At 41.4% G+C, this 27,773-nt stretch overlaps 1 long non-coding RNA gene across 1 annotated transcript in view; it reads left to right on the forward strand.

Annotated features, from left to right (window-relative positions):
• Nucleotides 1-19,057, forward strand: part of LOC120410527 — a 250,231-nt gene extending 231,174 nt beyond the window's left edge. Inside the window, exons 9-10 of the long non-coding RNA XR_005602730.1 lie at nucleotides 13,746-13,786; nucleotides 18,996-19,057. This is a non-coding gene — a long non-coding RNA (uncharacterized LOC120410527). The remainder of the gene's footprint in view (nucleotides 1-13,745; nucleotides 13,787-18,995) is intronic.
• Nucleotides 19,058-27,773: the final 8,716 nt, after the last annotated feature.

Here is a 27,773-nt window from a genome sequence, read left to right on the forward strand (position 1 = left end):
TATTAAAGAATCAATTGAGAGCAGGTGATCACTTAATTTGAGAAGCAGAAGAGGTGAAAGCATCTCTTTAAGGAGAAGGAAGAGCCACTGGTTCTTGGAGGACATAAAAACTGAAAGAAAGGATTTCTGTTATACACACCATAAACTTGAAAAGCCTGGTTAAAAACATATTCACATAAAGATAAATATCTGTCTTTATAGATACCTAAGAGATAAATATAAACACACACAGATGGAAGAAACACACGCATATAAGTAGGGTCCCTCATTCTGTGGTCATTTTGAATCATTGGATTAAACCACTTTAGGATATGCCAGTTCATATCATAATCGAGCTGCTAAATGGGGCTGTTACTCCCTTTTTCCTCTCCTCTGCCTGCATCTGTGTTCCTAGGCTTACTGTCAGCCTTGGGCTGAGCTTGACATGCTCATTCTTGAAGTGGTATCAGCTGGTTCAGGGAGCTAAAGACAGGGAGCAGTTCATTTTTGGAGGGGAAGATCCATTTTCTACAGGTTTATCTACCTAAGCCAGCCCACAGTGGGTCCAGGCAAGTGCAGGAGCAGTCAGGTGAACAGAAGAGGTGTGAAAGGAGTTCAGCTTAGTTCTAAAGTCAGATTTTACCATGGATCAGGAGTACTTCCTCTGTATTTGGTGGTGGGAGCCAGATCCTTCCAAAATAAAGGGTAATCTCAGGCTGGATGCAAGTCCCCTTCCTCACTGCCTACAGAGGAAGAATAAGGTGAAAACACTTCTTTAACATTTAGTGCCTAAAGTTAGATCATTCTAATTTAGGATAAACAAAATCTTGACTAAATTAAGAGAATGTATTTTCATGGGGTTTTTAGGATTTAAGTTAAAGACGACCATGGCCATTTCTCTTGGGCTTTAAAGCAAAAAATAACATTTAAAATGTTCATCAAGTTTACTTTGAAAGCTATTTAAACATCTGAATAAAAGGAAGATGTATTGTTATTTAGAGCTCCTTGGAAAATCTCCAAGCTTTAATTGCACTTCACTTCCATTTCAGCAAGAATGAATCTGAATGAAAATGTCTCTGTCCTGTGGTGCTCTTTCATTCCCCATCTTAGTTCCTGTGAAAACAGTGCTCTGCTGAAGCCAAGCTCAGCCAGGGCTGTGGATTTAGACATCTCTTTTGGCTCCTGGCTGGTTTTCTCTTGTTTTGAGACTAAATTAAAAGCACGTTTGAAAGTAGCAGTGTCAATTTTCCTAATTATCTGAAACGTGCGGACTATAAATACCATGCTACCTATTAAACAAATGCATTCAAGAACATTCAGTAGATGATATGCAGACAAATTGACTTTTTCCAGCAAACCCAGTGGTTTTCTCTGAGATCAGTGTGCACACTGATCACATCACAGATCAGGCCAGATGATGCGTGCACACTGGGTGCAACATAGGCTTTTGGGTATGTTGGACTTAGGTTTGTGTGCCTGCACAGAAAGCTGACCTTGTTTCCTGAGAACTTGCTGAACGTGTTCTCTGATACCCCAAATGCCACAACAGTCAAAGAAAAAAAATGAGCTAAAAGGTGAGACAGCTCTGGAGAGACCCAGGCCTGGTTATCTTTGATGTGGGTAATGAGAGGAGAGCTCTTTGTCTATCCTGTGTCTAAGAACACTTGCTGAGATCTATGGCAGTGCCCTTTAAACTCAGCCATCAGCTTTCCCATGGAAACTTCTTAATTATGTGCCCTTATGTGCTGAGCTATACAGGTATTTCACAGAGTATCAGGAGTTCCTCACCAGCTGAGTGACAATACTATGAGCCAGGTTGTTTAGTTCCTGTAGGCCACTCAAACTCTGGCTTAAATTTAAACAGATGTTAGGAACTGTGGGAACAGACTCTCGAGTCAGAGTCCATGTACTTTGTTATACTGGATCCTAAAGGTGTGTAAAAATTGCAAAGCAGGAGAAAATTGGGCATATCTGTAGCTGTCATTTTAACTCATAGAAAGAAAATAAAGAAGGGCTTATAAAGAATGAGATTCCATTTTCTGAAATTAGTCTCTAATCCCAGTTATGCTGCATTTGAATTTCACACACTTAATGCACTTTAAAAGTTCTAAAATCAAATAAAGAAACTTATAAAAAAATCCATAATGGAAACTTTTGGATTTTTCAAAAGCATAATCTTTTCTATATGAATGATAGAATCATAAAGAAGATATTCTATATGCCTGAATTTAAGAGGAAGCAGTATAATCAGTTATTGTTAAAGTTATAGGTAGCACACATTTGTGCTGACAGTGGCCAGTCAACCAAATAGAAATGGGTCAATTCTTGTATTTATTTTCTTGTGTTCTGTCAATGTCCAGTCACAAATCTTGCGTATTTTTGCTTGTTGGTGTGAGGGTGTACGCCTACATGTTTCACATGAGTGGTAAAAGAATCCAGGGAGTATTTCCCATTCCTCTGCAGGGAGTGTTAATGCATGGAGAGTTGGCAAGAAAGCTGGGCACTTCCTTGGGACTCACCTTTGGAGAGGAAGGAGCAATCTCTGTTCACTGACCCCTAATGATCTGATTTCGTCCAGTGCTGGCTGGCTGGGATGTTGGTGGTTGTGTTTTGGAACATCTGGACTTAATCTGCTCAGAGTAGTTTTTTGTGTGTTTTCATTGTGAGGAAGATGGGGTCTGCACCATTGACCAGCTGTGGGACTTGAGATTATCATTTTGGCAAGTTTAAGTTTATATTTTTAGTAGTGTTGCTTGAGGTATTCTCACACACATGAGGAAGTGTTGATGCTTCTGGACCTTAAATACTGTGTTCAGTTCTCTGCTAACCTTCCCAGGAAAATGGGGCCTGGAATAAAGAATGGCTGCAGGGATTTGGAAGCCCGATTTACGAAAGCAAGCTGAAAGCTTCTTTGCACTGGCAAAACAAAAGCTGAAAGGGCTTAGACTGCTCTCCCTGACAGCCATGAGGGTTGAACCTCAGGCTTCTCATGAAATTCAGTATACACATCTTTGCATTGAGATGCTGTGAGCCTACAGACCAGATTTGGTTTATGGAACTCTTAATTTTGCAGTTTGCTCATTACAGATTGGAAAAAAAAAAGTCTCTAAGATGCATGTACACTGCCAAATATTTCACAGAGATATTAGTGTGTTCTTGAATTAAGAACTGTCTTCCGTATGCCTCACAAAGTTTAAATCTAAATATATAAACTGTCAATGTATATAGATTAAACAGATATATTTTGATTTTCATTATGCAGCTTTTTTCCTAGGATTTTTTCCTGATTCTGCTTGCTTCAGAACTAGTATTCTCATTTTTGCTTTAGCACTCCTAAACTTTATCACTGTTAAAACTTATTTATAAATGAGATGGATTTGCTGAAGTTTTCCATAAGAGATATTTTTTTAACCCAAGTAACACATCATGTTTTCATCATCTGTAAATGAAGTAAATTCATCTTTTTTTCAAAATCTAAATGCAAGGCTACAGAGCTGTATATAAAAATTCTTTTATAAGCTATGAATGCATTGTTCAGTTCATCTACATGCAGAGCTGGTAGTGGTAGTGGTATTCAAGAAGCATATGCGTGGGCTAATTGGATTTTCCATTTTACGTTACTTCTTTGTTGAATACGTGCAGGCTTAAAAGATTCAGGGTAATAAAACCAGCATAATGCTACATGTATATGATTACCTCTGTCTTGTCAATGACTTAATCCCACAGTTAATGTCATTTATTTTTCAGATGTGAGAATGAGTCATCATCTATCAAAATATTAAAGTGATTCTCACTCTACAATATTGATTGGCAGAACTGAAAGTGTCCTTAAAGTTGTTTTTTGGAGTTTGAAAATTAATGCAACAAGATCTAGTTGTGCGTAGTATATGGCTTTTCTCCTGTGACATACTGTTGGAACAACAGGATGGGTGATGGGAGCTAGGGAATGTCTTTAAGGTTGTTTTGTTTTGCTAAACCCTTTAGTAGGTGAACATTAACAGTAGTTTGAACTCGGGATTATCTTGTGAGACCACTGATTTGCCTTATTTCCCTCTCTTAATGACAAGTTGTTAAGATGCACGACATATGGAGAAGAAAGCCCACTAAATATAGAAAAAGAAAAACTGACTATGAGAATTAAGGAAGACTGGGACATTTAGGAACTTCTTTTTACTGAAATCCAGTAACCAGGCCTTGGACATCAGAATTTAGTGGAAACCTTTGAAACTCCTTCCCTCCTTTTCACTACTCCCCATTTTGAAGGTAGTGGAAGGATAAGTGCTGGATACCAGAATTACAGAGAATCTTATCCAGTAGTGAAAAATAGATGGAAAAGTGTCAGTGTGGGAGTAGAGCCATTTACTCTGGGTCGAAATTACAATAGGGCAAAGAAGCTGGATCTGCCTCTAGCATTGTCTGGAGTCTGGGAACAGGCTTGCAGGATTTTCTGCATTTTCTCTGTACCTTGTCTCCCTATTTTCTTTTCCTTTTTGAAGGGGAGTTGTTTACTAGTGGTATAATCATAGCTTTGTTTAATTGTGGTGAGGCTGTCAAGTAACACACCAGCACAAGTCCAGAAAAATCCCCAAAAGGCCACCCCGAGCATTCGTGCAAGTAATCTACAGCGATAAATTTAGCACGGAACATTTGGTGGTATCAACTGCAGATTGAGAACAATGGATTTCTCCAGCTATGATAGTAGGGACTAGCTGCCCCCCATCCACTAATTATCTATGGAAATGAGGGTTGGGACTTGCTAGCAGGATTAATTTCTTGGCAACTGCTGAAAATTATAGTGATTTTGAGAAAGTAGCAATCAAAGAAGATGTCTGTACATGTTTGTTTGCCAAAAATAGCACACCTAATACTCGGCCGTGTTTTAAAGTCTTGAGCAAAATGTATCCTCCCATTTCAGTACTGCTTGAATGCTGAACAAGCTGAACCAGCAACATGAACACTATGGCATCCTGAGGTAGTAAAAGCATTCAGGAGACATCTGAAGATGTCAAAGCATCTGTTGTTTTCCCCACTAGTTTTGTGCTCATGTGCTAGAGGCCATGACACAGAGGTGGGGTTCTGTCTGTGCAGCTGTGATAGTGTTCCACTGTTCCCCAGAGATGTGCCAGTAAGGGGAACAGAGCCAAGGGGAGGTGAACAGTAAAACTATTGCAGCTTTTCCCTGCAATCCCAGGACAGCTTTTCTATGACAGATGATAAAGTGGGCCCGTATTCTGTTCTTACATGTGCTAGAATCTTGTCGAGATTACGGATAGTAATGGTTTTAATGGTCTCATTGATTCTAAATTTCACTCTATCAGGTTAAGCAAAGGCTTAGTCATCCCACTCACTGTCTAGAACATGCAATTTCTCCAGGAGGTATCCAGCTTTACTAATTCAGGAAAAGGGGAATATTGGAAACAGAGTGAGAGTTGTTCAGGTCTTTATGAGCCTGCTCCTCTGTGGAGGCTGCAGACTAGAGGTCACTCCTCTAAGCTGGCAATTTCCAGGTTTTTCTCCTGCATGTGTATCATTGCACAATTAGTGTAGCTGCTTTTAGGAAAGATTTGTGCAAAGCATACTCAGTCCTTTGTTTTATAGATAGCTTGTTATTGCAAACTGAAATAGTCTCAGGCACTTAGTAAAAGTATATTTTAAAAAACAATGAAATTTGAAAAAGACACAACTGCAAATATTCATAGCTCCCTTAGCGATGGTCTTGAAAAAATTTCAACAATATATCCTTATATTACACTGTACATCCTTTGAGTCAGACATCTCCATCACATGCAGACCACAGTATATTAGACAGCACACTGAATTCTGCATTAATGACTTCAAAATAGTCCTCGCAACTCATGATATTGCTTGAGCTGTGGGAACAGTTTTCTGTGAGGCTTACTGCCAAATCTTTCACTTTTGTTATTCTGGTATGAAACTGTGGCAATTTAGCACAAGCCTGTACTAAAAGCTCACATTTTATATACTCACAAAGTGCAAAAATCAATGCACGAGCAGGCAGAGAAATACTAAAATGCCTGTAATCTGAAAGCAGGGCTACCTGCAATCCTGTTTCATCAGTCTAGCTAAGTACCCAAAGTCAGGAAGCTTATCTGATCCATCCAGACTTCTTGATGATGAAAATCTCACAAAAACAAAGGATTTCTGGGACTTTGTCATTTCAGTCATTCAGAAGATACGAGACACACTCGTGCGTCTTTCATATTTCATCTTTTGCTGTCTGCAGACAAATCAGAACATGAGAACACTGAACAACTCCTAAAAAAGAAGTAACCTTAAAAATCCTTAACATTTTTGGCTCGTGTCTAATGAGGTAAAAATTACCTCTAAAAATGAGGTAATTCTGTTCTTGCTTTTGACACAGCTGATTGATCCCTGCTGGGAGTGCATGTTCACGCTTGCTTGCTTGCTTAAGTATGACATGAAAAGGATTCAGGGACCAAATTCCAGCCAGGTGTAAATAGGTGTAATTCTACTCAGATTGAGGGAATTCTTTACCCCAGAGATTTTTAGAGCTTTTCACAGTTAAAAATTAAGTGACCTTTCTGCTTCCACTTTACAAATATTTTGCAACGAAAAGAGAGGTGGTATGAAACTTTGTTATTATAGCAAAGCACTTCATACTGTGACAACCTAGCTCCTTTCAGAATAAATGCAAAACATTGCCCAAATCAAATGGCAAAAATGCCTATTCCTGAAGGGGCTTCAGCCCTGAAATTCTCAGCTGTAGGGTGTTTCCTGGTCTGCCTACCTCCCAGTAGGTCCTTCGCTGGTCAATACAAGTGTTTTGGCAATCTGTCATTTTACCAAGTTCAATTCAGTATTTACATTCCAACTTCATATATATACTGCAGTGTTTAAAGAAACGTTTTTCAAAACATGTGCACCAGTGAATCAACAAATATAACAATGACCACACTCAAAATGTACTCCACTTGCAGAGGAATTACTGGGTCTGACCCTGGCGTAGGGATATCTTTGAAATGTCTGCTCTCTCACAAAACAGGTCCTGGATTGCAGCAGCAGAGAGAAGCATGAGCACATGGTATGCTCCTCTGTTCTCCTCCTATCTCCCATCATGAGGACGTGTCCTGCTAACTAACTTCTTGTTCCTCTTCATGAGCATCTCAGACTACGGAAGATTACTAAAAGTGATCCGAAATTCAGTTAACAGATTGTTAGCTAGAACAGTCTCCTCAGTCTGAAGCTCAGCTTCAAACAGAGAAAAAAGTTCCCAAATTTAATTTTCTCCTGTATTGACATTCATGTGTCCCTGCATGGTTTTAATGTTAGTAACTTAAAAATATTAACAGCTTAATGATATTAAAATGAAAGAATAGCTTGGAAAACAATGCTAAGACAGTCAGTCTTGTTACTATTTTTACTTTTCAGAGAAAGGTTCAAGCCAGATCCCAAAGATGAAGTGCCAGAACATTTACAAAAAATGACTCATCACATTGTGTCCTAAAATAAAGCAGCATGCACTTAATGCCTCCTGACAGAAGTGTGTCCTGCAAATTTCCCAGGCTAGATTTATACACGTACCTTTAAGCCAAAGAAGCACTTGAGCTTCTATTTGCTGATCAAAACCAGGGCAGAGCTCTGTTTTCAGTTCAGCCACCTCTAATCAGTGGAAGTTTAAAGGGCTTTTGAAAGACTGAACAAAGCACATGTGGCTAAGATGAAGCGCTTGTCAACTCCAGGGAGTAATCCAGCATTGCCAGCCAGAGTCAATCTGTTCCTTGCATGACGGCACAGACACAGCCGCAAGCAAAGGCCACTCCGTTTACTGAGAAATGTGGAGTCAGCTATGGCCAGAGCCAGGGAAACGTGTTCCTTTGTGTCCGAGGTACCTGCTAGGAAAATCCTGTGCCATGGCCATGGTTAATGTTCCAGATGGCAGAGTTTCCCATGGCATGGTGTGCTGCAAGCCCTTCACATTCATCCTGCCACATATTGCTGCGTTATACATCTCCTGCAGTAATGTTTGCTTCGGCCAGGAAAAGGGACTTTCTAAATGACGCTGCAACTATTAGCAAAGAAAGCATAGATGATTATTTCCTATGCTTAATTACGTACAGGTATACTGTTACCAAGATCAGATTGCAGACACAGAAACTCCAGTGGTCAGACTTTCCAGAGCCTGTGTTGCTGTCCAGCTTTAAATCTGTATCCTTCCTGCCCAGGAATACGCATTTTGATTTACTGTAATATTTTTACCACTGGACCCCAGCCACTCTCAGTGCAGTGAATGTAATTAGATGTTCAGGGCTTTGTTCTGTCCTTGTGGCTGACAGTGTCTTCAGACCCCACTCTGGAGGTAAAAGTAAGAATTCTTCTATGGGCTTTTCTGTGATGCAGATCAAGTGGCAAATAAAATTTCAGACCAAATGATTAAAGTTTGGCAGCGTAAAATGGTATTTGAAAATGTGCTGTTAAAATGTGAAACACCAGCGCACAGAAGGCACTACCATTCCCACCTGGGTTAAAATTCTGCCTTTGAAATCTATTTAAAGGGACCTCAGCTCTAGCCCGTTCCAGTTTTGCCCGTTCCAGGGTAGGCCAGCAGGGGTAATAGAACAGCAGCAGGGTTAAAGAGTGCAGAGGACCAACGTCTAAGGGTAACTCTGAATCAAACTGACAACTCACATACACATGAAGACATCTACCCGCTAATTCCTAGAGCACTTGATGAGATAAGGATGCATGTTTTCAAATGAGTTGTGGCTGGGAAAGTGCCTGTAGAACAGAAGCAGTTGTTACACCTTTAAGAAGATACAGGCAGATGTAGCCTGTGCTGTGAGTGCTTGTGCAGTGCCATCAAAATACAAAATTTTTTTCTGTGACTGTGGTCCGACTGAAGATGTTCTAAACATTGTCAGTAGTATGTACAGGTGTGTAAAATACCAACCATGAAGAAAAAAATGCATGTTTCATGCAATGGCACATAAATAAACAGAGAGCTTGAGTGCCTGTCTGTGCCTATGCAGATGAGGAAGTTAATCCCTCCAGTCTGGGGAGGCCGCAGTTTAAAAGTCAGCCTTCCAAAATCTTGCTGTTAACAGTGCAGCTTAGACAGAGCACTTTGTTCTCCTGCCTTTTTGTCTGTGGTAATTCACCTCCAGAGCAATATTATAGATCAGCCACTCTGAATCAATAATACTTGCATGCATTTATGTGGAGTTCATGCTAAGGAGAGTAAGCCAGAGCTAATTAAGCTAAAACATCATTTGTACAGTTGGCAGCTCCCTGTTAACTTTGAACAGTCCAGTACATAAAAGCACAAGGATCAAAAGATCTAGAACTGAAATAGTGAGGGCAGCTGATTTTTAAACGGAAAGACTGGAAAAGTCAAGTGCCTTATGAAAGCATCTGGGTTTCTACAAAGCTAAATGACAGATCTTGCTAATACCCAAAGGCAGCCAATAAATTACCCACAATCAGATGATAGTTCTCAGATTTCTTTAATAATATCTCAACACCTCCCATGTATTTAAAAGTCAAAATTATTCTTTTGCAGAACTGTAGGAAGAACAGCTTGATGGATATCTATTATTTGTTTGATCACAAGTGAGAGCAAAGATCAGCCTCTGTGCTAATCAGGATTTCCTAGTCTGGAATGAGGTCATTTTTCAGATCAGCTTGATTTATTTTATTTAAGATCCTCACATCAGGATACCAGATACCTACACCAAGCTGTAGCTAGATTTTGTTTCTCTGTATAATAAGTGGCAAAATCAACACTGCTTTGAACAAGGGCATCTCATTAATGAAGTAAAATGCATATACAATTATACAGATTCTAGGAAGGGGATGTACATTCATTGTGCCTGCATTTATACATGGTACACTTACCTGTAAAGAGCCTCTCCTTATTCACTTGCAGATATTTAGAACCTATTTGTATGTCAACTATTTAACCCTCCTGAACCTAATTTAAATTTGCTGCCATTCTGTAGAGAACTCACAGCTTTATCTCTGTATTTCAGACCTGTCTCATTCTGCTCAAAATAAAATTGGTCTGTCTTCCAAGTCTTGTTGTTGTCTGACCATCAGCTTGAACTGAACAGGACTAAAACAGAGCTTTTAATCTTTCTCTCCAAGCCACCTCCCTGTCATGTCCTTCAACACTGCAATCCCACTTGCTACTTAGGCCAGTAACTGGAGCATCAGACTTGTCCTGTAATGTTTTCTGGGTCCTCACAGTCACATTATACCTGAATCCTGCAAGGTTGGTTTGGGTCTTTTTTTTTTAAATCTTAGATATAGCCTCTCCAATCCTGCCAGACAGCTGAAATGCTCATCCAGAAACCATTCATCTCCCATCTTGATTACTGCAACATCCTTTTCACTGGCATTGCAAATGCATTTTTCTCTGTCCACATCCATCTAGAACATTACTCCAAGACTATTTTAGTAGCTTGTTGTTTTAACCATATCCTTGCAGGTCAACTGCAGACAGTGGAGTTTAATTTGGGGAACACAGAATTCCCTTACATCTCATTTACACCAAATAAAGGATTTGATTTTATTTGGCTCTACTTGACTTGTTTCCTTCTCCTAAGCCACCCGGGACAGTTTGGATTCTCCTCCTGCACCTCCTTCTGCTTTCTACAGGCTGGCCTGTGGTGGTTGAGCCCTTGCACTCCTAAAGGAGCAACCAATGTGCTTTTCTATGTTCTTGTTATGCACGAGCAACACTGTCAGAGGGATTTCACAGAGCTGCTTCCTCGTTCTGCTTGGATACCTAAATCGCCATCATCTGAACAAAAATAGATGTTGTTCATGTGTGGTGCTGCCACTGATCAAACTGACAAATGTTACTTCTGAGCTTCTCTGCTCTGCCTGAGAGCACCTTGGCTCTTCCCTTAAACACAGATTGTGTGCCCCCTGGGGCAAGGGCTGTGTCTGAGACATGATTAATGGCATAGAGCACCCACTTGTCTCTACTGACTATAACCAAAATAATACAATGTGCTTGTATATATGTTCCTATTTGGTGTTCTGTGACCTTCACCAGTGTTTTTAGAATAACACTTCAGCAGTTACACACAGGAAAAATTGATCATTTTCAACATACATGCTTAGAAGGATGTGCTTACAATTCATGGGTACAGTAGTCATAAATAATAAGGGGAGTGTGTGTGTATGGACAGGTGGAGAAAATATTTGGAAAGAGAAGAAAACCTATTTCTATTAGTATGTGTAAGAGTTTTCTAAACACCTTTATGATTTTCAGTATCAAACACAGTGATAGTAATTATGAATCTCAAGAAAACATTTTTTCATTATGAAGAAGAGAGACAGAAAACTTAGATCTCTTGCCAGCATTCACTACAATCTTCAACTAATCGGATCTGGGGAAAAATCCAAAATTAATACTGTCAAACTGAGCAACAGATGTTGAAAGAGAATCAGGCACTGCAAGAAAATTGATGTGCCAATGAAAATTAGACAGACAGGAAATTCTCACTACATAAAACCCAGCAGGTTACAGGGGCGCAAAAAAAAAGTTATTTTAGATCATCTAGCCAGTTCATCTTTGTGCAACCATATTAATAGTGTTTTTCTCTTTTTTTCACTTGCTATACACATATTTGTGTAGTAAAAAGAAATGTGTATGATTTAATTTCTGCAAAACACCTTTTCTCTGTTCACTCAAGACAGATTGGCTTCATCTTACTTGCAAGACCTTCTACGTTGTGTTCCAACTTGCCAGCCCTCCCTTCTCTTCAGCAGCCATTGTTTGCCTTTGTATCTGGGCGCAGACAAAGAGGCTTCAGTTGATTGTTTGCAAGAATATGAAATAAATTTACATTCATCAGAGTAATGGGTTTCCATTTCCAGAGGCTAAGCCAAGGAACAGCTGAATTTAGAAGCAGGCTTGTTTGCAGGGTGGCTACAGCAGCATCCGTCTGTAAGTGGTTGTGCACAGCACAGGCACTTTCAGGGTATAGACTTTGTTATCCCTACATTGCTCAGACAAGAGCCCAAATATTGGAAGGTTGTCTGCAGATTTGGAGATTCTTTTGCCAGCTACAGCTGCCAGGCCTCTCATTTAAGTTGGTAAAACAGATGTGATTAGGTCAAACATTTTTGAGCCAAAAGCTTGACAAACATAATAATTTGAAAAGCAAAAAAAGACTAATCTTCTGTGTCTTCTAACTCATCTCATGTTTTCTCTCAGATAGCAGCTGCTGCTTTAAGTTGCACACAGCATTATTATTTTTGTTTCCCTGGTTTGACTAATTTCTTTTGGAAAGAGATCTCTTAGCTTTTTTTTTGGCAAGCAGAATTCTGGCCTGACTGTGGATTTTTCTCCCACTCTCACTCACTCACACATGCTTTCCTTCCTTTGCTGTTTTTCCAGCTCTTGAGCTGTTCCTCCCTCTGCTGTACTTGCAGCAAGCACGGGGGGTTCATGCATTAGCATCAGGAGGTGCCTACAGACTGATTGTGTCCTTGTACCTACGTGCTTCCTCTGTTAACACTTCAACAAATAAAACCATATTAAGAGATTATTTTGGTTTCAGGGATGTGAAAACTAACTAAAAAAAATAAAATTCACCATTTTGGGGGGGCGTGTGGGTGTGCATGTGTGTGTTGGAACTGGAAAACTGGAACTGTGGTGAACTGGAACAGTCACTGGCTTTGGACTGGAGAAGTGCCTTTGCTGTGTGTAAGCCGAGGCCCTTACCAGATGGCAGCTCTTCAGCTGGCATGGATTAGGATAGGTAAGCAGCACTGTGCAGACTACTGAGTTTCTGAGCTTTCCTGTTTAACTGATCTCTTATTTTCTTGGGATCTCTATGAGTCCCTGTTGTGGTGGTGCAGACTGTGGCATGCCTTGCCAGAGATGGAGACAGGAATCCACACAGAATTGGGAACCGTTTTCCCTTGGAGGCAGAACAGTGGAAGATTTCCATCGGTGAGACAGGAGTAGGGACTGTGCCTCTGCACCAGTAATTGCTAATCAGGGCAAGGGCACAGGGAGCTTCTCCTGGAAGTCCTTTACATATGTATTGTGCCAAGAGCATCCTACTGTCTCTATTATCTGATAATTATCTGCAAGTTTCCCTTCAATGCCACAAATCGACTGATTTTAAAGATTCAGCTACATGCCATTCTCTTCTTCCCAGGTCCATCACTTCATTCCATGGAATTTAGAACAACATTTAGACCAAACTAAGATGAAAAGAAAGTAAAAATCACTGCAGAGAAGTTAATCCCTGGGTTTAGAGTCAAAGACCTCATAGGAGTAAGGAACAAGTAAGAACCAAGTCCACTGGGGTTCCAGGAAATGTTCACCAGAGGTGTTCTCAGTTCTTGTCCATCCCTCTGACTCTGCATTGCAGCAAGAGCAAACATAGCAGGTTTTATTAAAAAGCAAGCTGATACAACTCAATGGGTCTCATAAAAATAAAACAAATAAAACCAATACCCTAGGAATTGTATTTTGGTTTTTATAAAGGGGAGTCTCTTTAAGTTCTACTAATGCTTAAGTGTTGTGAAATTTTAGGCTCAGATCTGAGTTTTCCATTTTGATGAGCCTGGAACAGCAAGCAAAAGAGATGGATGTGAAAACAAAGAACTCTGGAGCAGCTGTAGGTACCCAGAGAGTAACACAGACCAAAGTGGCTCATCCTGAAGACTCTTTGCTAGACAATTGGACTCTGACGTTGCTGTCAGGCTTGGAGAGTGACAGATTGAGTGGATGGTATCAATACTTTTTCTCTTCTTCATTACAGGGTGTTTTCTTGAATTGATTACAACCTGGTGGAGCTGCTGGGTAAGTTAATGAATTTCATGGGGCAGGGGGAGGCACAGTTTTTATGTATCCAACTTCAGATATGAAAACAGATCTGATTTTCCTAGTCTGAGATTCAGGCCACTGAATGCAGAACAGAGCTGAATAGAAAAGCATATATTTTGCTTCAAGTGTTGCTTTGTGTTAAGGATGTACTTAACTCTCTTCCCAAACTGGTACTTCTCAGGTTTTATTAGCACTCTTAGCACCCTAAATAAGATTGGAGTAAAGAAAGGAAGGGAAATTTCTTTGACGAATATGTCAGCTAAATGTCTTTCTTTTTCCCTGAAGAAGGTTGTAATGTGGTTTTTTATCCAATCTGCAGAGGAACTGAAGTGATACATGAGCACTTAGCAATAAACATTTTTAATGGAGACCCCTATCCCCAGCTTAATTTCTGCCCTCAGTCATATTCCATTAATCAATACTAGTGATGTTCCTAGTGCTTCCACTGCACCCTGTGAACCATTTTGCTGCTTGGAATTAAAGAAATGTGCCTTGGGTATATTTTGGTACTCAGATTTAATAACAGGGGATCCAATATTGATTTTAATGGGAAATGGTTTGTGTATGTGTGTGCACATCTGTGTTTTTCTGTGCACCAGTTTCCCGTGCATGGAATAGTCATGCTCCAGTCCAGCACTTCTGAGCGTTACAGCCCTGAAAGAGTCTCAGAAATGGTACAAACCATGGCAATAGTGATTAGAGGAAAGTGATTAACTGCCTAATATGATCTTGCTTCCCAGCAAAAGATGTACAATTTCCCCATATGTCACATTCAGTGTTACTCACACGCAAGCAATTTCTACCAAGCATTCTTGGCAGCGTATTGGCAGAATATTCACAAAATTTAGTCTGCAACACTATCTGTCAAATGATAGTGGTGCTCTTTGTTTGGTTGAGTTCAGGTCTTAAATCTGGGCTCCTGAGGCCGATATTTGTAGTTCCTTGCAATTCCTTTTTTGAGTCAAATGCACCCATGGGCAAATGGGGAAGAGGAACCTTAAACGTGCAAATAAATCTGTGGGCTTAGAATGGGCTTTCTGCTGGTAATATTTACAATTATTCAAAATTGTAAAGTTAAATTTGATTTTCAGTGAATCGTACTATTTCACCAGCAGCCAGAAAGAGACAGATCTGCTATTCTAACCCATTTCAAGCCATTTTTAGAGGGTTTACGTCAGCCATTAGGACTGCTGGGCTGCTCAGTCCTGGAAAACAGCCTTTGCATGGTCTTGCTTGCACCGAAACAGAACAAAGGGCTGCACATGGGTCTTAAGTTTTACCTGAGCTTCATCAAAACAGAAGTGAAAAGTAATTTCAAAAAATTTCTTGAAGCTATTTCAGCAGTGTACTTAAGCATGTATTTTAAGAGTTTTTCTCAGACCATGCTAAAAGCTACCACAAGCCACAGCACAGAAATGTTTATGAGTATGTGTACTTAGTCACTGCTGAGGTTCAAGAGAAAATATGCATTTGACATTCACAGAAAATTCAGCCTGGATATTTCACAGGCTGATGAGTTGCAGTATTTAAGGAAAGGTTAGGGGTTCTTGGGTTTAGAGGAAGCCAAATTAAGAAGGAAAATTAAAAATGGTTGGTCAACTTTACTTTTTAATGGTTCATAAATTTCCATGCAATAAACACACCTTTTTTTTTTTAATGAGAGCAGATTATTCCTTGGCATATGGGATCTGAAGGTTCCCACATGTGTTCTTAAAGTAACTTTCCATTAAACAATGTACTTTTATTGGGACACTTTCACACAGTCCTCCAAAGTCCTGCTCATCAATACATACCAGGTCAACACACCCTTTGAGTGCATCAGGAACTGCCTTTCTTTTCCCACATGATGGCATGAAAGCAGACAAGGAACACTGTACTGAAGCTGATGATCTTTCACAGGAGTGTGGCCTTAGACCCTCTGCTTTCTGTGTAGGTTAATAGAAATCTCTTTGTGCAGGTAACAGCCTTTTTATGTAAGGGCATTTTTTGTTATTAGTAACAAAACCAGACATTCAACAGCTGTATCTATATAAATTACTTCATAGTGCTCCTATAAAAAGTACTTAAATTAAAATATAGCATGAATAACTGTTTGCTTTAATAGCAATACCTTACCTTTATTAAACATGTTTTCAGTTACTAAACCTTCCTGTGACTTTTCTGAGCCATAAGCTTTCAGCAAAAAGGACTGTAGCCATAATTTATGTACCCCCATCATACAGATAAAGTGTTTGTATTCAATTTAAAAACTATTTTTAAAATGATTGCACAATGAGGGGTCATAAATCATTGGAATTTGCAGTACCACAGTACACATACATAAGTTTTGTAAAGGGGCTATACTCAATATTAATAAAATTAAAGAAAGTCTTACTAAATCACAGAATCTCTACTACTATGGATATAGAGTACTAGGCAATATTTACAGATGCACTTTTGTATATAGACTGAGAGGATGAAATTAATCCATAGATTTTTGGGTAGTACATAGCACAGACTGACTTCTATGGATTCAAATTTTGCCATTTTGCATGACACCTTTGGAGCAAGTCATATGCTGCTGGGGCTCCCAGGTAATGCTTGTTCCGTACTTGTAGCTGTTGTACTGTGGCAGCAGCAGGAGCTGCCACTGAGAGGGATTTGAGCACGCTTGTCCATGGTGGAGAAACCAGGGGCAGCCACCCAGCCAGGACACAGCCAGCCTGTACCTGTGGCCATGGATCTGGGCCCCCAAGGCACTCTGACAGACACAGCACAGTCTCAGACCCAGCAAGTATTTTACTGTGAGCTGTAAAAGTAAAGCAACTAAACTCCTCTCCACAGTTCCTGTGAGTTGCACAAGGTCTAATGTGTCATTCTGGCAAGTGAATTTAGACATAGAGAACATCTTCCAAAATACAGACACTTAAGCACTACAGCTGGTTACCCCGGGGATGCTGCAGGGAGTGAACCAACAGAGGCTTTCAAGATCATGATGGACAAATGGCTCTGAGGCACGGCAGAAGGCGTGGTCTTTAGATTTGGCCTAGGGACAGGATTAGATCTCTCTCAGAGACTTTTGTTGGTTCTTTTCTGTGAGTTCTGGCCCAAGAAAGACAAGCACTCAGCTTGCATTGAGAGTCCACTTCCTTTTCTTCTTCTTCATTCCCAGCTATGCTAAATCAACATCTGTCTAGTTGGACAGATGTGTATTTACATGTACACAAAAGGGGCACGAAGGGATTTGGGCCCTTGTGTTGTAAACACATCTCACAGAAGTTAAGAGAAGAGCAGCAGTGTACTAATGACACTGACCCTCAGGAGACAAGGCAAATTAGTGCTGCTGAGCTTGAAACTCGAGTCAACAGAGCAGACCCAGAAAACAGTCGCTGGTACGCTGCCAGCAGTAAAACAGGCCCCAGTCGGGGTCACCTTTGCTCCCCAGGCCGAGAGGCACGTCGGAGAGGTGACCCTGCCCGGGAGCACACGGAGCCACAGAGCATCTGCTCTCCCTCACGCCATCGGGGCGGGCAGCGCACGGCAGCTGCTCCTTCCCTCAGCCGGCAGCGCATCCCTGCCACCCCTCCCTGCCTGCCCCGCTCAGCGAGCCCGTGGGCATCGGGGCACCTGAGGCACGGTCTGAGAAGTGCTTCTGTTCCGATTCGAGCAGTTGCTGGGCAGAGAGCAGAGAAGCTGTAACTTCGCTCCGTCCCGCTGGGTCAGGAGGCGGCCGCGCAGCTCCCACGCGGCCCCGTCGGGCTCCGCTGGCCTTGCGAGGCAGAGCTGCCACCGGACAGGGCTCCAGACCCGCAGCTGGTCTTGGAAAGAGCAGGGGGAAAAAGCTGCAAGATGAATTCTCAGGAGGTGGAATGGCCCTGGCAGGTGACACAGGCTCTGTGACAGACTCGAACAACCCGCAGAGCTCCCATTTACCCGAGCATGATGTGGAGTTTGGTCAGTGCCTCCCGACTCTGGGTGTGAAGGACAGGCTTTGCCCGGTGTGAAGGACAGGCTTTGCCCGGTTTGAAGGACAGGCTTTGCCCTGTTTGAAGGACAGGCTTTGCCCGGTGTGAAGGGCAGGCTTTGCCCGGTTTGAAGGGCAGGCTTTGCCCTGTTTGAAGGACAGGCTTTGCCCGGTGTGAAGGGCAGGCTTTGCCCGGTATGAAGGACAGGCTTTGCCTGGTTTGAAGGACAGGCTTTGCACAGTTTGAAGGACAGGCTTTGCCCGGTGTGAAGGACAGGCTTTGCCCAGTGTGAAGGACAGGCTTTGCCCGGTATGAAGGACAGGCTTTGCCCGGTGTGAAGGGCAGGCTTGCCCGGTATGAAGGGCAGGCTTTGCCCGGTTGAAGGGCAGGCTTTGCCCGGTATGAAGGACAGGCTTTGCCCGGTTTGAAGGGCAGGCTTTGCCCGGTATGAAGGACAGGCTTTGCCCGGTTTGAAGGGCAGGCTTTGCCCGGTGTGAAGGACAGGCTTTGCCCGGTTTGAAGGGCAGGCTTTGCCCGGTATGAAGGACAGGCTTTGCCCGGTGTGAAGGGCAGGCTTTGCCCGGTGTGAAGGACAGGCTTTGCCCTGTTTGAAGGACAGGGTTTGCCTGGTTTGAAGGACAGGCTTTGCCCGGTTTGAAGGACAGGCTTTGCCCAGTTTGAAGGACAGGCTTTGCCTGGTTTGAAGGACAGGCTTTGCCCAGTTTGAAGGACAGGCTTTGCCCGGTTTGAAGGGCAGGCTTTGCCCGCCACACTGCACTGGAGGCGGGAAGGGCACTGCCCACAGCCCCAGTTGGCTCCTGGCAGCAGCCTTTTCTCCTGCTCTTTTGGAAGGCTCTCAGAGGCCCTTGGCTCCACCAGGGTAATGTGGTGACCCCCACAGTGTCAGGAAAGTGGTGACCCCCCGATCAGGTGGGAAGGGATGAATTAAACTTGCCTGCCATAGCAGTGGGTCACTGGGAAGGAGGATTTGGGCCAAGGACACAGTGTTAAAGCCCTTGATTTCGGGTGTGGAGTTTTGGTGAAACAAGAACCACCCAAACCTTCAGCAAAACAATTCTTTGTTGCTTCTGGTCATCATTTTGCTTGCCATCATTGACAAAATACTTCGGAATAGGATGTGTTTACAGCCTTTCTACCTGCACGCTGAGCATCCTCAGCATTTCATAAGCTCCAAATACCTCTAAATATTATGGTGCTTACACAAAGTATTTGACTTCTAGAAATGAGCTTCTGCTACTATTGGCACTGTCTACTGAAGCAGAACAGGAAAACCCAGAGTCTGCAAAGGTAAAATTCAAGTTATTAATCTACTGGTTATGTTTCTCAGAATGAAGAAGTGTGAATTACAATTATTTCATTTTTTTGCATCTATACCCTTGGCAATTGCTGACCCATCTCTCCCAGTGAGTCCAGGCTGGGATCTTTCAGGATTTCATGCAAATTAAATGACCAAGTAATTCTCAGAACGGTGCTATTATCTAGAATCTCTTCTTTGTGTTACATACCTTTTGATTTTCCTAGCAAGTCCTTCTGGTATTTAGTGTGAAGTATTTTTTCTTGCTGTAATCTGCAATGAATAAGACCTTGTACCTACTCTATACTGGATTTTGTCTCCCCTCTTTTATTTCTTGATGCCATGGGGACTAGCGTGTGCCATGTTTGTTAGTAATTTCTTTATAAATCTCTTTTTAATCCTACACCATGCAATTCCTGTGACTGTCATGCCTCCCCTGCAGGTTTCTTGGTAATAAAATCCAAGTAATCATTTTTCTTGATGAATAGTAAATTTACAGATAGTTGAATATTGAGGAGATCAAACTCTTACCAGTTTTGGATTGAATTCAGAGAATAGTTTAAGTCAGAAACGGCTTAGCATATGGAAAAGCCGAAATGTTTTAAAAGAAGTATTTGGGCATTTAAAAGTTGGGGTTTAGTTGAAAAATGAGTGCAACTCAAAGTTTAAACAAAGCCTTTAATCACTGCAAAATATTAGGGTTAATGGAACACTTCATAAGGACTGCAAACAATTCTTCCACCCACCCCCGTCCCCAAAATATGGGATCAGCTGGACTGGACACCATTCTGTGGGGGGAAGGTGCCATACCTCCCAGCAATCCAGAAGAGTCCGCAGTGCTTGTCATTCCTGTTTGCCAGGGGTGTGGCTGGGGGAGACTCACCCCTCAATGTCTGATAGATTGTGTAAGTTTATTAATACTGTGCTGCAAAAGATACTGCACTTCTCGTCAGTGGTTTTGGATGTTTGAAGACCTTTACACTGGAGCGAAATCAGGATAAAATGAAACTAAGACTGTTAAATTGGTTGGTGTTATAGTCTTTTTCTCCAGGTAAAGATCCTTAGAGGTGTAATGTGGCTGCAACTCATTAGAGCCCAGCTACACAACCATTATGTTAAAGTATATTGAAGTCAGTGGAGTGATGCTGCTATGCTCTGGCAGAGGACCTGCTCTGCTTTTTGCCATCATTTGCTCTGCTGAGCTGAGTAAATATGGCAATTTCTTGGATTGTCAGTAAGAAGGTCACTTTTACTCCTCAGTTCCTCCCCATCCACTCTAATTCAATCATTCAGTTCCAACTTCCAAACTTTTTCTCTTTAGATTTGACTCTATGACCACTGAAGGGGAAAAAAAGGTCACCACCAGTACATGTAAAACACACATGTGCCCATGGCAAACAGAGGAGCTTCTGGTTTTGCTGCCCATAGCAAACAAGGAATGCTGCTGCCTTTGACTTCCTAGTTCAGACACCTGTGCTCCATGTGCAGTCCAACAAAGAGCTTCCTTCAGGTCACAACAGAGCTTGCAGACAAAAACAAACCTCATGTCTCTACATGGAGAGCCACAGTGTCTCTCCAAGGCTCCTTGTATGAGATTCAGTTGCCTAAAAATAGGTTTGCAGTGGTGTTTTCTGAGCCCAGGGGGAGGTGCTTGGCCTCCAGCTTCATCCCAGCAATGTGTGGATTTCCTCTGGGTCTTGTGCCATATCTGCTAGCTACATCCAGATGTTTTGAATACCCTAGGACATTTAAATAACGCTATTGGTTGGAGGGGTTTCTTGTCCTTGAATATTAAGTCTTATGGTTCTGCAGGTTTTGGTGCAATATCCCCTCAACTGTCTGTAAGAGTCCTGTGATTTTCACAGGTGCTTACAATCATTTGTGCCCCTGACTTCAAAGCCCACGTGCTCTGCAGCCATCCCACTGCATTTTCACTTTGCATTGTGTACAGGGGCACAGTCTACACACAGGGCAGGATGCTTGGCAATCTCCATCTGCCCAGCACAGAGGAGGAGCAAACAGGTTAATCCCTTTCCTCCACTCCTTATTGAGCAATTAGGCCACTAAATAAGATCTTGTTTACTGATACCCAAAGAGGCTGTGATTTACTGGGTCTTGTAATAAATTTACATTCATCAGGAGGTAGCCAGAGGCAAGTCTGGAGTTTTAGCAGTGGCTAATTTGTAGCTTCGCTCTTGGGATGGGAACAGAATTTTAAAAGTTCCTAATAATAAAGCAATTTGTTTAAAACCCTAGTTCAAAAAAAAATTTTTAAAATGAATGCTTGCTTTAAAAAACGGTATGAAAGGAGAATTCCTTGCTATAGGGCCCATCCTTGATGTAATTGGAATCATTAACAGCATGGCTACAATTTACCCAGAGTGGCCCTGTGTGGGCTGTGCCTTTGAATGGGGCAGTCGGGCAGCTGGAGTGCCCCAAGGCTCTGAACAATGCTGGTTTTGGTGCCATCGCTCCTTTTTGGTAAGAATTTTGCCTGTTGTTGTGAAATGTTCTATGTTCAGGCCGAGTTGATTCCTTCTTATGCAGAGTTCCTATAAAGATCTGGTATACCAGGTAGAAACTACTTTTTACAGGTCATAAATAGCAATATTTTGTCATTGTGGTTTTAAAGTTTCATCTTGTAAAGCAGTGTTCTCCAGAATTATCTTGCATATCGTCTAACAAATGCTAACTATGTCTGCTGTGTTTTAATCCTGTGCACTTTCAGTAGGGAACCTCAAATTGATCTGTAGACTAGAAAGTGGATTTAGTGTCTGATTTGAAGCAGCTGCTTATTCAACTCTGGGACAAGAATAGTAATGACTAAACGTTGTTATCAGTTGATTGTTACTGGGTGGTTTAAGTGAAATGAGGTTTTGGAGGATCAGTCAATCTTCCTGTGGGCTGCTTTCCATGTAGCACTTGGCACCCCTGTTGGCCCTGCTAGTGAAGTGTTCAACGTACCATGGAGAATCACCCTCCTGGGTCAGGTGTGAGGAATGTTGGTAAATGGGGGTGGAGAGGGGAGCTGCATTGTTGTTGCTTATATTTTATGTGTTGTTTCTATGCCTAAAGTCCCTCAAAGCATCACTCAAAAAAACTACATTAACATAAGGTATTTACAAACCAAAGGAACTCTTCTTCCAGAGTTGTTTTAGAAGTGTTATCAATGGTGATATGTAAATAAGGAAGCAACCAGAAGAACAAGAAGCCCAGCTGATTTCAGTTTAATTGGAAGTATTACTAAAAAATGGGGATGCAGCATAGTTACTGAGAGGAAAAGGACAAAATGGGTAAAAAAAAATAATGGTAGTTGTAAGCAGCTGCAGCAATACAGGCTAAAGAAAATTGCTTTTATTTTTTCTTTTTTGTTTGGCTGGTTTATTGGTTTTATAATGAATTACACAGAAATACGAGAGAGAAAACAACAGCAAAGACCTGCAGTGAAATACTGTGGAGATTTATAATGCTGTAGAAATGCACAAGTGCTCAAATACATTGTCCCATTTTGATTGGAGGTTCATGGCTATAACCTGGCTTATCTCCTAGCATCTCACACCAATGAATTGTAGAGTATAAAAATGACTGTGCATTTTGCTCAGGCACATTTGCAATCCATCTTGTAAAATAAAAAAAAAAAAAAGAAAAAACCCCTCTCAGCTACGGGAATACTCAACAGTCTCGTTAATTTTCAGAAGTCTCCAGTGGGACATCATTTTCTTTTATCTCCTCACAAATGGCCTATAGAATCATATGCATCTTGTGCTGGTTTGGTATTGAGTGTGCTATAGTTATATATTATTTAACATTTTGGCCAAGTTTTGGTTTCATGAACAATTTATCTTCTGCTGTGCATTTCTGCCCTTGTGATTAATGAAGGTTACCAGCCTAAGATTGCAAAGTGCCCTGGGTTCTCTCTCCTACCTAATCCTCTTTAAGTGCATTTTTGGTCTAATTTTTTCTATTCCTTCCTTTGAGCTAATAATTCTCCTCACAGGTGCTGAATAATGTCTTCATGCTGCATATTGCTCTGCTGGTGTCCATAGGGAAGCTACAAAGCTCACTGATGCTGTCATGCCCTGTATTTATTGTCAGGAATTCTGGTAATGCAAAGTGCCTGGGGTCAAAGGAGCTATGGCTTTTAGTTTATATTTACAGGGATTCTACAGCTTTTCTGATTTATTGACTTTTGTGATCAGTTTGACAAATGAAGACATACTGAAACCATACAAGAAATAATAATTTTTTCAGGCTCATCATGAACCTTTGCTAGTGTAGGGTGTTGTATAATAGCCTGTTATTCAGCTATTCCCCAGTTTCCACAGCAGAAGATAATTAGTGTTTTAAGACTAACCTCTTTAGGCTCTTTTTTAATGGACTATGAAAAGTATATTTGCCTTACTTTCACAGCTGAGATATTTCAAAGGATTAGTCAGAACAAAATAGCATCTACAGTGAGTACTTTATAACCTGTGAAGAATGATGCTGATGTGAGGCTCTTTGTTTTTTCAAGTGCAGATGTGGTTTTTAGCACTTTCTGGGTTTGGGTGTAGGTGGGTTTTTCTCCCCCTTTGATACAGTTCCCCTGTTACCTCTGTCCCAGTATGTTTGCAGCTGTGTAGGGGATTTCCATGAGATTCTTGTGTGAGTTTCTCCCAGAATGAAATATCAAGCTGAGGCTAAACTGTAAAATTAGTGCATAAGCCAATTCAGCTGGGGCTTATTGGTTAAATTCTAGGAGAGAAGTGTCCAGCTTGTATTTCTCTGGAGTGAACTTCTGCGTCTCACTTAAAATGAATGAAATCTGTGCAGACTGAGAGCTGGGCCTGTGCTTTGGCTTGGGAGCCTCCATGAGTCGAGCTGCCTTCTCTGTGTGAATCAGCTGCAGAGAGCAAGGGTTCATCTGGGCACCGTGAGCCATCGCTTGGCCGAGTCCTGGGGTGACGGCAGTCCTTGGTTCAGTGGCCATTCCTACAGCACTGACCATGGGAAGTGTAACACTTTGCATCTGCGTGGTTTTGCTTTGCGTTCCTTGTTTTTCTATGGACGCCCGCACGTGGCGCACCCCCACGCACTCATGTGCACGTGCGGCGTGCGCCTGCTTCGTGAAGCTGTAGGAAAATGGCTCAGTTGTGGTTTAAAGGTAGGTGGAAATCCATGCATCCGCACAAACATCTGCCAGGCAGGTGGGAGTTGCAGCCTTTTCATAAGTAAATTATTACTTTCTCACTTTTTTGAACAGCTTAATAAAAAAAAATTCCCATTCCACCATGTGACATGATGTTCAGAGCAGCACGGAGTTCTGATGGCTGATTTCAATAATAAAGACAACAGGGGACTAAAAGGTGCAGTGCAGGAAGCTGGGAAACACATTCTTTCCCCAGAGGGTGTACTTAGCTTTGTGCCTTTGATCACTTGAGAAGTATCATTAGAGCACAAAATGGCAGGCACTAGGGAACATTATGGCAATTATAATGTGAGAGCTTAAAAAAAAATCAAAAGAAGTTTGAACTTATTTAGGAGTTTACTCCCATGAAGGTCTGATCACAGCTGAAGGATAAAATGCTCTAATAGATAAAATACAGAAGCTCCAGTGGGACTGTTCTTTGGATATTGACTCCCAAGTTAGCTCTGGTACAGAACAGGTTATATTTACAGGTTCAAGGAATCTAATCTGTGTACACACTTCATCATTACTTGTTATTTGTACTGCGATAGCACCTGCAAGCCCTTGTTACTCAACTAGATCCCATTGTGCTAAGAACTATAGAAATATGGAAACAAAACCATAGGCCATGGGACAAGAAAAGGCCCAGAAAGCCTTTAGACCGTGAAGCTGCAGCACAGTAACTAGCACTTGGAAAATCAAAGTGTTTGTCTTAATACCTTGGAAATCACTGTACAAATATTGCTGTAGCTTATTATCACACACTGTTATGAAGTGGGTTTGTGTTCATATTTCTTAGTTCTAGAGAACAGAGGAGTTTAAACAACAGTGTTTATTCTAAAGGGGTTTTTTTAATACTACCTTGGCAATACAAAACCAGATTTTGCTTCACTGTGACCTCAAAGAAACCATGTTTTCAGACAGAGGAGCTGCTCTTGGTTGGGGCAGCAGGCCAGAGGAGTTAACATTTCTGTACGTTTCTGCAGTGTCCCAGGAGCTGGACGTAGAGCCGACAGAAAAGGCAATTCCCACGTTCTCCTTGTGGTGAAACACGCCTGCTCTAGCAACCAGGGCTCTGTGTGCTGGTAGGTGTGAACAGGAACAGGAGCTAGGGAGTTTCACACAACTTCAATCTTTAACTTCAGTGTTCTGAAAACATACTATATGGTGTTAAGTAAAAAGTCTAGGTTGCTAATAGAGCAAAATGCAAGACTGATATAAAACAAGACAACTGCAGACTCAGAGGGGCCTTGTGCTTTACCTGTAAGACGTCTAGAGAAACCTGGCACAAGCACCAAACTAGTGCAGCACTCTCGTGTCACCTGTGTTCTCCTTGTCTGTACTGCACACAATCCAATAATAAGCACAGCTTTTAAATATGCCTTTTACTGCCTCGGCACAAGCTGTATCGATTGTGCTCACATGCAACATCCTTAACATAAAATAAAGCAGAGATAAAACGAGAGAAATAACCCAATTTTCTTCTGCAGATGGTGGGTGGGGGGTGTTAAAGTTGCAATTGGACACATATGGAACAAATCTTGTTGTAACATAGCAAAAGAAAGCATTTCAAAGAAACCATCTTACCATCAACCAAAACAGGCAGCCCACACAGCTTTGGCATTTCAATTTTCTGTTCATTTTCTTTTGTTTGTATCAGATGTGTTGCCTGTTTTGCGTAGTTCATAGATGTCTCACTGTGATAGGAGCTTGGAGAGCAGCAAGTACAGCCCATTTTCAGAAATGGCATTTATATCGAAAAAGGGAAAAGTAGTAAAAATTATCCAGTTGCCCCAGCTTCTGCAAATTATTCAATCACACCTGAGTTAGAATTGTTTCTCCTTTTACTGGTCCTCTACCCCTCCCCTTTCTTTCTGCAGCCACTCAAACATTATGGAGTTGGTGGCATATATGGCTACATAATGCTTATCTTGTGGTTTACTCACCTACGAAGACTTCCTGCTGGAGAAACAGTTAGCATTCCATAGGGAACGGCTGGAATGCCTTTGAGTAGTGGTACTCCATTTGCCAGGACTAGTTCAACTTCTTTTTCTTGTCACTTCTAAATGGCAAATATATGCAGTTGGTTGTTATACAAGAAATGTTAGAGAAGAGATCATTACTTATGGAGACATCACACACATCAGCACCTGATAAAGAAGCAGGACACTACTGTGTTTTTCCAAAACAAGTCTCTCCAAACCTTTACTGTAATGACAAGTCACTTGATTCTCTTGGCATTGCTTCTGCCCTCTATGAATGGGTGATTTCTTTCTTTGCTTTATGTGGTGGGAACCTATGTGTGCCCTAGTGTCTCTTACTTATTAATGTATTTGTTGCCATTACCCACAGCTTTTGGACTTTTGCCTTTTACGCATGAGTGGTCTGAGATCTGCAGCCTCACTTCACACTGAGCTCCTGTTTTGGTGTCTAACTTACCATATGTTCCAATGGGAAATTAATTGCTTCTGTATCTTTATGGGCCTGCTACTAAATGATTTGCCAAAGAGACACTGGAAAATACAGCGAGCTATTTCTCCAAGCTCTTATCTCCTAACTGAAGGACTGAATCACACTTTACCACTCACAGTATTATAATAAGTCTTAATTCATTAGTGTTTCTGAAAGATCTTATAAACCTCTTAGGAGCAGAGCTTTGAGAGTACAAAATGCTATTTTATTCATGAACTTTTAAAACCTTTTGTACTTTGAATTTATTAAAAAAAGAAAACACAAACGAGACAGAGAAGGTAATAGAAGACAAAGTTGGACATTTGCAATCTCAAGATTTCAATGTAATTAGGGAAAGAAAAGAGATATTGGGAACATGGAGTCATTCATGTTACAGGGTAACAGTGAAACCAGGCTGAGCAAAAATGGTAAGCATGCCACAGTACTGCCCTTACACAAATCCAGGTTATTTCTATCTGAAGGATTTTCATCTTAAATCTTTTTCCCTTACCAGATTTTAGGGCTATGAGAGCGAAGGCCAAAGCAGTCAGGTGGTTTCCTTCAATCCTGAAAACATAACCTTTGCCATTAGCACCTTCTGCACTGGAATTATTGAAAGGAAAATGTATTGGAACTCAGGACTGCTGATTTTAGAGGACCAGAAGAGGGCAAAATAAAGATCATGGGAAAAGCCTGCAAAACCAGAGGTTATAGGAAAACAGGAACCAATAGTAAACATATCCAACATCTTTGGAAGATGGAGAGGACATAGTCCTAAGTCTTGGGAAATGTTCCTCATCAGCATTTCCTACTTGTACATACTTTGCTATAACTTGCACTTTGAAAACAGTTTCTGTCTGTTAAAAACCCCCAAACTTCAGGATGCTTTCTGTAACACAAAAAGAAACTCCAGCAGGCCAGGGTATAGTGAGCTGATGCCCTTCCTGAGCCATGGCAGGCTACAAGATTAAGAATTTTTCAGGAAAAAATCCTAAGTGCAATTGGTGGTACCTTGATTTTTTTTAGAGACATTATTTCTTTAAACCTAATGGGCTACTCTTCAGTGTATGGAACCATGTGAAGCGG

The sequence above is a fragment of the Corvus cornix genome, chromosome 10 (genome assembly GCF_000738735.6).
Source record: "Corvus cornix cornix isolate S_Up_H32 chromosome 10, ASM73873v5, whole genome shotgun sequence".
In the NCBI taxonomy this organism is placed as follows: Eukaryota; Metazoa; Chordata; class Aves; order Passeriformes; family Corvidae; genus Corvus; species Corvus cornix.